This window comes from Lathyrus oleraceus, chromosome 7 (assembly GCF_024323335.1).
Source record: "Lathyrus oleraceus cultivar Zhongwan6 chromosome 7, CAAS_Psat_ZW6_1.0, whole genome shotgun sequence".
Taxonomy (NCBI): domain Eukaryota; kingdom Viridiplantae; phylum Streptophyta; class Magnoliopsida; order Fabales; family Fabaceae; genus Lathyrus; species Lathyrus oleraceus.
The window spans coordinates 480,333,892-480,344,709 of NC_066585.1; positions in this window are offsets into that span (position 1 = coordinate 480,333,892).

Below are 10,818 nucleotides of genomic sequence, written 5' to 3' on the forward strand. Positions count from 1 at the left end.
TGTCGATGTTGGGGAATAATACCAACCCATAGATGAGAAGTACAAATATGGCTTCAAAGGCATCCTCACTCATGGCCTTCCCATAAACGGTAGCTTGAGCAATGAGGAACTCAAAAGGGAGACCTTGAATTCCACCTTTGGTAGTCATATGAGCACCAATCAGAGATTCATCTATGTGCAACATGTCAGCTATCTCTCGAGAAGTAGGAATACTCTCCAAGCCATTGAACGACAACTGGTCTAGAATAGGTATACCCACAAGATAATCATACTCCTCAAGGGTAGGCAAAAGCTGGAAGTCCGGAAACGTGAAGCAACGGTACAAGGGATCATAAAACTGCACCAATACACTCATCAGACCTTCATCCACCTGAGTAGTCAGAAGAGGAAGAAGCTTCCCAAAGCGAGCCTTGAAACCCAAGGGATCTAGTACATAGGATGTTAGATTCCTTAACTCTTTCAAATCTGGCTGTCTGAAGCTGTACTTCTTTGCTTTCCTTCTTTGTCTTTCCATGTCTGAAAATTTTGCAAATAAACCCCTTAAGTTCCTTGAAAATTTCTTTTATTATTGATGATATGGATGCAAATGAGTGCATGAATGCATGAATGCAACAATCACACTCGAGGATCAAGCAAATCACACCAAACAAAGGTCATGGGATGGATCATATTATCCTTAATATCAATCATCCATTTTGGTGGATTATGGTTTACACCTTATCAACACCCAACTTCCATTGATATTAAGGATGTATGAATGGATCAACCATGAATCAAGGGTTTGTTGTGAGTCACGAGCATGGAGTCTCGGTTAAGAACCACCCAAAGGGAATGTACTCGGGTTTAAACCGGCCAAACATGTTCTACAAGAGGTTCCCATAGTCATCATCCCATCTTTCGGATATTATCGGAGAAACGACTACTCGTATTCCAAAAATATTCTCAAGAGAGACTCTTATGAGTGTAGTATCGCATAACAATCGTATCAAATCTTACATTTGAACGACTTTCGCACTACATCCTAAAAATAGGCCAAGATGGGTTTGGTAAACTAAGGTCCTTGGCTTCTAAGGTCTATATTGGAAAGAGTAATGTCTAACCACAACTTACTTGTGTGACATTATTGATCCCAACATGACCTCCACCAAGTGAATGGACTTGCAAGTCAACTTGCTAAGGAATAACTCCACACAAGTCGACAAGACTACGCCATTCTCCTATCCTAAGTGCACTCGAGTTCGGGTATAGAACTTATCTCACAAAGATCACCAAACATACAAGGAATTAATATCAAGCAAATCAATCATTACCTACAATACAGTAATCCCAAATTGCACAAAAATATGTCACAAAACAATATAATACAACAAGCATGAAAAGTTGGCAAAACCCACTAGGGGCCTTTCCCCAGCAGAGTCGCCACTTTTCTGTAGCGGGGTATTCGTTACCATTGAAGATATTAACTAAATCCAAGGTAAATCATACAAAGTCGAGTCGCCACCGCACTTCTATTTATCCAAAGGAATGGTTAGAAAGCGAACAAAAACCTAAAAGTTTTAATAAAAACTAGTAAAAGAAACAGAGATCTGGATAAGGGGGTTGATTATGCAATGGGAAGGTGTTAGGAACCCAAAACATCCTAGGTACTCCTAGGGAGCCCTTTTCACACTTGTGAAGGTTATTGTCTTGTAAAAATTTTATTTGTGCAAACATGATTGAAGAGATGAGAAGAGAATGTACAAGTTATTTACATTTTGTGTTTGGATGGATAAACCCATTGCCTACGTACCCTCTTATAAGAAGATTAAGATCAAAACCTCGTAGTTCGGGGTAAAAATCTCAAAACAAATTGGTGAATTGATTGGTCCAAAAGCCTTAAGGTCTTTTGTTATCAAAGGGAGAAAACTCAACCTAAAACCACAAATCCACCATGTGAGGATAGCTTCAACATGCTAGTGAGGGGTTAACCCTATAATAAGCATGGAAGACTCATTGTCCATCACTAAGGATAAAGGTGAGTATTACATCTACCACAAAGATAATTGAAACCTAATAGCTAAAGGTTATGAAAAATTTGATTAAGAAAGTGGACATTGGAACCACAAAAAAAACATTTGAATGGGTTATATTTACCAATTAGAAGTATATACAAAAATGGTCAAAGTTGACTTAAAGATTCAATTCAAAATGAGTGTTATGAAAAGAAAGTTTGAAAATCAAAAGCATAAGGCTTAGGTTTCTAATGTTGAAAACAAAGTCAAATATTTGCACAAAAAGGGTTTTGGCTTGGGTTAGGGTGGAGAAGTGAAGAAGGAAGGGTAAGTCCTAAAGAGAACAAAAAGTTGATGGTTAAGAAATGAAACCACACTAGGAGTTCCTCTCTTGAGATCATATTGATGATCCAAGTAGATCCAATCCTTTGGAATAAGCAAGCACAAAGCATAAGCAATCAAACAAGTCTCATAAGAGATCCTCAATGTATCTTGTATCTTCCACTTGGAATGAACATGGTAATGATCCTTCAATTAAGCTCAAATGGAAACTCCTAGTTTAAGAGCACACACATCAAAAGTTCACAAGTAACCTAACATCACACACTATATCCATACAAGAGGCTCAAACAATGGGTGGGCTTTAGTCAAGAGGGGTCATGTCAACCTCAACAAACAAGCCAAACTGTAATGGGTAATCTGTAGCTCTTAACCACTAACATTGAACGTTAGGGTGAAGCTGATCAAAGTGTAAATGAGGATGAGACCTCATGCTCTTAACCCTGGCCGGGGTGAGCTCATGACAAAGAAAGCATGGGGATCCAGAAAGTGGGATCCTATTCCACTTGACAAACTCTGGACAAAGATCTTGGGTACATGTTCAGAAGCATCAACACGTAGTGCGAGCATAAAGAACGACACACTGAGTAACGGGGGATTGGCTACTAATCCCTTTTATCCGTCAATTGCCTCTACTCTTGGAGGTCTTATCAAATATCACATGCCTCATCTTGGAGGTCTTGAGCATAATTTTAAACAAACACAAACAGAGCCTCTGAAGGAGGACTTGCCAGCAAAATGCCTGCCAAAAAGGTGACAGGACTTCAGACTACATGGAGTAAGAAGCTAACTACCTGAGTGGTGTATCAACCACAATCCAATGCTCAAGCAAGAGCTAAAGTAAGCAAGCAACTAAGGTACCTGTACAAAGACTAAACAATTAGTACTTCAGTCATTAAACCAACAGACAAACAGTGAAACCACCTAACAGTTACACAATTCAGTGCATAAGTGCCTTAGCACTCAAATAAGCTCATGAGTTCACCATATCAATTAAATCCCTACAAAACAAACATAGGTTAGTACTCAATGCATTTTGTATTCCACAATATCATCAATGAGTATCCACACCTGAAACAAGTGACAAAGTTAGTTTATGTGCATTTAAACAACACAACAAAACACCAACAAACAAAGGCATAAGAGATGAATTAAAAACCTAATCAAATGACCAAAACAGAACCCAATCTTTTACACAATGCACATTCAAACATTCCTCAAAATGTCCTTAAAAGGATCAGCATCAAATCAAAAATCAAATGTCTCAAATGATCTATGTCATGCAAGGACAAAAAATGTGCACAAAATTAACTTCCAACTTAGAAAATTCATATCAAATCAGAAATGCATGCAAATACTTTGATATTTTTTGTACAAGTTTCTCATGTCATGAACAAACAATATGCAAAATATCAAATCCAGAAAGGTTCAAATGATATATGAACAAAAATGCAACAATTCAATGTCAAAAATGTGACACAAATTGTCACACTTTTCTCTGTGTGTCAAAAATGATGATAACATATGAGAAAAATTCCAAACGAGTGACCAAAAATTCATATCATGTGTGAATGTCAAGCATGCAAAAAATAGGATCAGATGGCTCAACATAGAGAATTTCACAAAGCATTGAATGCAATAGATCAAATTAGCACAATGTTCATTCAAAAATTCACAAATAAAAATCCAGGCATCAACAATTCATGAAATCAGCATCATAAAAAAGTAGAGATAAAAAAAAACTATGAAAAAAAATTGGGACTCATTTGGATCATTTTTGCATTTTTTATGAATTTTCTAAAACAAACAAAATAATTGAAATATTAAAAGGAAATGGAGGGAAACGAATTAATTTGAATAAAACTCAGAAAAATCCACAGCCACAGATCTTGGCGCGCTCATCAATCCAATGGTCCAAGTTCAAATAGTGAAACGCACCGTTTCACTAATTGACTCAGCACGCCACTCAACATTCAACTCACACGCGTGGCCTAGTCAAACCTCTCTCCACCAATCAAACGTCCACGCCTTGGCACACGCAGCATACACATCAGCACAAACCCTAAACACACAGACGCCGGAGCTACAGCTCCGGTCGTCTTCCCCGGCGACTCCAACCAAATTTTTTCCAGAAACTCACGAGGCCTATACCAATCGAATCCTCTTTCAATGCTGAATCCAAATATCACATCCATTTCATCTAATTCTTCCTAGATTCCACGGATCGAAGAGAAACATTTTTGAGATCCAAACTTACATTCAACCATACATACTCAATACTCAACCATTTTCAATTCTAATCATATCTACAAGCTCTACTCAACGAGATCTACACATCTATAACTTAAAATCAGCAAAAGGAGATGATGAAAATTGAGTCACCTTGGAATGAAGGTTGCTGAAATCGTGTTCTCAAGCGCTCATATGCTCCAGATCTTCTCCTTTGATCTTCCTATGAAGCTTTAAGCAAAAAGCAATAGTTGAAAACACTTGAATCCACTTCAATTTCCAAAATCCATCGCCATGTTCATGCTCTTGCACTGCTCGATTCCTTGCTGAATTGCTCCAAATGAATGATGAATCTGGCTCAGTGAAGCACCAGGAACAAGAATATGCAAAGATCTTGGAGAAATATGTGAAGAAAAATGCAAATCTAAGAGAGAGAAAATTTGAGAGAGTTCTTGATTTTGATCTGAAATGGTTCTGTTATGCAGTTATGATTAAGGTTTCACTATTTATATGTCTTGCTAATGATCATGCTAATCATCTTTTCCATTGGTTAATCATGATTAGTGAGTATTGAAGCAACTTGCAAAAAATGAAAATGAGCTCATAAGGCCATATTCCACGTGCTCATCCTCATGCAAGGCTTGCAAAAAAAAGAATCAATTTGGAGCATTGTATAAAAAGTTATGCCATTTTGAATTTCCATGCACACCTTGTGATCAAATGACCATAACTTCTCAACCATTCATCATATGGACATGAATTAGGACTTTTTGGAAAGGGAAGACAAAGATCTACAACTTTCATGTTCACCAAAAATCCATTTGAAACTTCTTTGACATTGACAAGTCACGTTGAATGTGGACCAAAAACTTGCCAAATTTGGAAACTTTGAATTACAGGTCATTTTCCATTTTTAGTAACTTTTGTCATGACCTTTGAATCTTCAAGATGGATGCTTAGAATGATGAATAGACCCCATTTGAACATGATTGAGGTGTCTCAACTCATTTCCCCACCTCATAGTCCTCAGTAGACTGCACATTTGACTTTTTGGTCCTTAGATGACCTTGAAATGTCTTGATTAACTTGAGCCTCTACCACTTGGTGGAATTGCTTCAAAATGAAACCTTGGCTCATGTAAGCTCCTTATAATAATCATGTGGTCCTCATCCCAAGAAAATACCTTATCTTTTGCACAAAGGATCTTCTTGAAGTTCTTGACCTGGTGATTGCTTAAGCTACAACAAAAGATGTTAGTGACATATTTTTGTGCTTTTGGTTAGTAAATAAAGCAATAAAAGAAATGATATATAATTCAAGCATTCTTGGTGATCTCAAACCACTCATAGGAGATCCCTACCCAAAGGGAAAGGGAGCCAAGATGCTCAATGATCCTTGAGGCTATGCAATGCAATATGATGATGCCATGAGGGATCTTAGGAACAAAATTGGGGTCTTACAATATGGAAGAAGAAAAATGGTCTAGAGAGGGGTGAATAAACCCAAATTAAAAAGTTCAACCGTCATTTTCCAAAATCAGAGTGTTTTCAAAAATGAGTCGCGAGAGGAAGGTTTGAAGCCAAAATGAAAATTATACAATTTATTACAATCAAACTAACACAATTTATTTCACAAATATCCAAGATTATAAACAACGAAACGCTTGGTATGAATTGATTTAAGTTGTGTAGTCACAAGAAATATACACAATTGATTCAATATGTGGAATCCTAAATTCAATTAGTTTTTAGATTTATCAATCACAATACTAGCTTGACTAGTTGTCAAATTCCAATAAAACCTAAGGTTTGCGTAATTAATCTCTATCAAGAATAAAATGATATAATACGAAGGAATTTAAAAACATATCATACAATCACTATGAATATAAATGCAAGAGTAGAGTTAGAGAGATGACACCGAGATTTATAGTGCTTCGCGTTCGTCCTCGCTTAGCCTGCATGCACTCTTCAATGGTTTCCTATTGGAACCTGCATAGTTCCTTGTTATTTGACAAATATTTTCAAGAGTTCATACAATCTCTGATCAACAATTATAGATGAGAAAATAAGTTTCCTAATTTTGATCTTGACTTATATACAACAAACTTGCCAAACTCTTCTATGTAATCTTTACTCGAATATGTTGCTTGAACCTTCCAATAACACCAATTTTTCTCCAAGCCTTTGTGTGTATCTATCAACCCCTTAATCTACTGTTTCCTTGAGTGGTGATATTTTGTGAAGATCCAAGAAAACCTTCGCCTTACCTTTAGCTTTCCACAAAGTTATTACTAAGACAATACTGGAGAGAAGAACCTACTTCTTTTCAATGGAATTTATCACCACCATTGACAATCTCTCTTTCTTGCTAACAACCTGAAAACTCAACAAGATCTCTAAGAACAATTAGTTTCAAGTACGCGCCTCCTTCAATTAATCTCAGAACTCTAGTTATCAAGATCTGAAGTCAATTGAAGTTGAATATGTGAGAAATTTATAGCAATTCTTTGAACACTAAAAACAGAGGAAATTGATTTTCACACAAAATCACACTGAAAAATATTAACATAATGATATATGTTATATGTACAATGATGATAAAAATTATTTATATGTGCTTGAGATGAAGCACACAAAATGATTGAAAAAAGGTGGTTAGATTTGAATCAAGAAAAATATGATTTAAATCAAATGAGAAAAACGAAAGAAATGCCTAATTTTTGAAAAATATGTCAGTTGATACGGATCATAGGAAACATGATTCAAATTAAATCCCTTTTGATTCGAATCAGGAACAAAATTTGATTCGGTTCAAATAGCCCAGAATTGACATGATTTTTAGGCAAAAGAATTGGATTCAGATCATATGTTCAAAGTTTGATTCAAATCAAATCAAACAGAATCAAACGTGATTTTTTTAAATTTAAAATGATTTGAATCATGTACAAATTCTAATTTGAATCAAATTAGACAAAACCTGTTCCCAAGCAATTGATCAAGATCAAGTGTAAAATATGATCAAGATCAAATTGTTGAGTTGATCTTGAGTTAACAAACCTTGAGTGAGAACCAATTAAGAGTTGAAATCCAGCTGCTTTAGACTGTCAGTAAGACCTTTTTGATCAATTAAATATTGAATACAATTTACTTTTCCACCATTTTTGTAACATTATTCTCCAAATTCCCAAAAACCAAATTATTCCACGATTTCAGTCTCTATTTTTAACCTCCTTAGATTCAATAGAAGTGTGAACATGAGGTTGTTGATGAATGTTTTCTCCCAAATCTCCTTAACTACATAAGCACAATCTAAACGGTCCATCCAAACCTTTAAGAATCATATTAGACCCGATTTGAAATCTGCAATGTTATGAGTTACTAGTAGTGGGCGGTGGTCTGAGTAGAGTTTGACTAGCGTGTAACATGTGACCAATCTCCAATAAAACAACCAAGCTTGTTTGTAAATGCTCCTATCGATATGTAACAAAATAGAATTTGCACCAATCCTACCCTTCGACCAAGTAAATTGCACATCGGTCGTATTAATATCCAATAACTGGTTGACATTGGACCATATCAAGAAATTGTCACATGATATTTTAGATGGCGGTCTCCTACCTTTTTTGTCATGCTCACTGAGTATGACATTGAAATCTATGACAAATAACCAAGGATCGACATGAGTTTGCTGCAAGTTTGAGAGATTTGACCAAAGTTCCCTTCGAACAATATACGAAGTGCTAGGTAAATTATTGAAATATAAAGATTAGAGTTTCCTGCTACTAATGAAAATGCCAAACACTAGTTAGAAACAAATATGACAATAAAATTACTTTTATTTTTCCAAAGCGCCCAAAGTTTGGGTTTTTCCCTCCTCAATCATTAACCACAAAGTTATTGATTTTTAAACTCCACCAATACCACGGAGAAATGATATCAATAGCCAACATTGGTTCCACTATAAATATAAAATTAAGGTTATGACAATCCTACAAAATCTTTAAGGATGTTTTGGTTTCGGGGTTGCCAAGCCCCCTCAAGTTTCGAAAGAGGAACTTCATAGTGAATAGAAAGTAATAGCCCCCTTGAATTGGGTGTTGTGAGTTCCTGCTCCTTTATTTGCTTTGATATTAATTTTATTCTATTGATTAGATAAGTATGGTGTAAAGTCATCCATATTCTCTCTTTCATCGTCCTAAGTGTAAACTTTGTTCTAGAGGGGACAAATGTTGCACCAGATGAGACAAAAAGAACTACTGGTTTATAACAGATTACAACTTCTAGGGATAAATGTCATACACAATGTCTGGGACATTGTAAACTAGAAGCAAAAACCAGTTCCAAGCAAGATATAACAAATTACCTAATACAAGACGATGAAGCAGAAAAGCAATAAAGAACACAAGAGATTGGTAACCCAATTCGGTGAAACCACACCTACGTATGAGGGCACTCTACCCAAGAAAGGAAATCCACTACTTCGAATTAGTACACTTAGTCTTATAAGAACCAACAAACCCTATATTGTTCAAAGTCTCTTCCTAATCCTAGTGTCTTTCTATTTAAGGACTCTCTATAAATATGTGAACCTACTCACTTTCTTCTCAATCAAACAACCCATGATTGGTGTTTACAACTCAATGATTAATATTGAATATTGCAACTTAACTAGGACAAACCTTTTATGCCATGTTATTGAAACATAAAGGTGTACACAAAGATTCAATCATAATATGGTTATGGAATTATCATGGAATACAAGAAACATTATGTTCTCAAGCTTATAGACTTAACATCTTGGAATAAGGTTTAAAACTCAATAAAACCAAACTCTATGCCTTATGATATGAAAGGAGACGCTAGAGTGGTGCACATACAAAGACTCAAAATATAAACTCTAACACTAGGTATCTTCAAAACTTTCACACCTCAAAAGAGAGGTTTGAGTCACCTTAAATAACAATGCAATCATGGGCTTTTCTTCTTGGATTCTGGTTTAATTTCATCCAGAACAATAGAAGAATCTTGCTGGATTTGATTTTCTCCATAAAGTTCTCCAATAAAAGATATGACTTATTATTAATTCAAATTCAAACTTAAATCTCCATTTAAATTGATTAGATCTTCAACACCTGTCAAAAAAATCACACAAACGCATCACACAAATACAACAACAAATCTGATCGAATATAAACCAAATTTTCGCTTCAAAAATGCAACAACATTGGCCTGCTGAACTAGGACAGATGTTTCACTGCACATGTTGGAACATCATGTTCCACATATTACAATAGTACATCCAAATTAACTCTTCTCCATAACTTGTGGATCTTTTATTATAGAAGGAGTCTTGGATAGAGAAATACTGAACCACAACTACAATAGTTGTCAGATGTTGCAACATACAATAACATATGTCTTGTTAATGTAGATCAGATGTTGTACCACACATGTTGGAATATTGTGTTCCACATGTTACACCAGAGCAACCAAAAAGACTCTTCTTCATATAAGTCTTCTTTTTATGATTGAAAATCACAATGCTGTCATAATATGCTATGTCTACTGTTGTTAGCATGTATCTCTTCTTATTATGCATTATTCTAAAAACTTGGGTATTGTCTTATAAATTACCCTTCTCCTTATCCAAAATATCATCGGCCTCAAAACTTTGTTGTTGAGCTGGATGAGCCTTTGCCACAAACTGCTTTCTCGGGGCTCCCATTTTCATTATGTGTTTTCCTTATGTAATAGGCTTTTTATTCAACTTTTTGCAAGGTTGTGTCCACATGGACAGTTGCAACACAATGCGTGCAAAATTCTGAAAGACGCTCATAACTTACCACCATGTAGAACGCATATCCTTCCATATCAACCATGATCTCATCAAGTACATATTTAGATAGATCAATATCCACCAACGCACGAGTGTAATGACTGAAAGACTGATTATCCACCGCCTCATCTAGAATCAATGGCGTACCCACCCCTCTCGCGATTTCAAACAAGATTTGTGGCCTCCAATACTCTTGGGGTAGACCATAGAACCGCACCCAAGCCTACACATGTGTTTTCCTTTGAGTATAGGGATTGAATTTCGGTTCCCATTTAGAGAGTCTTAGGAGCCCTGATTTCAAGTTATAAGTTCCAAGAGACCATGCTTTTCTCTTGTCCTCCTTACCACCAAATCGAAGTTCAATATAACCTTTCCCTAATGCGATGATTTTCCATAATCAAAGATTCGACCAAAACACATT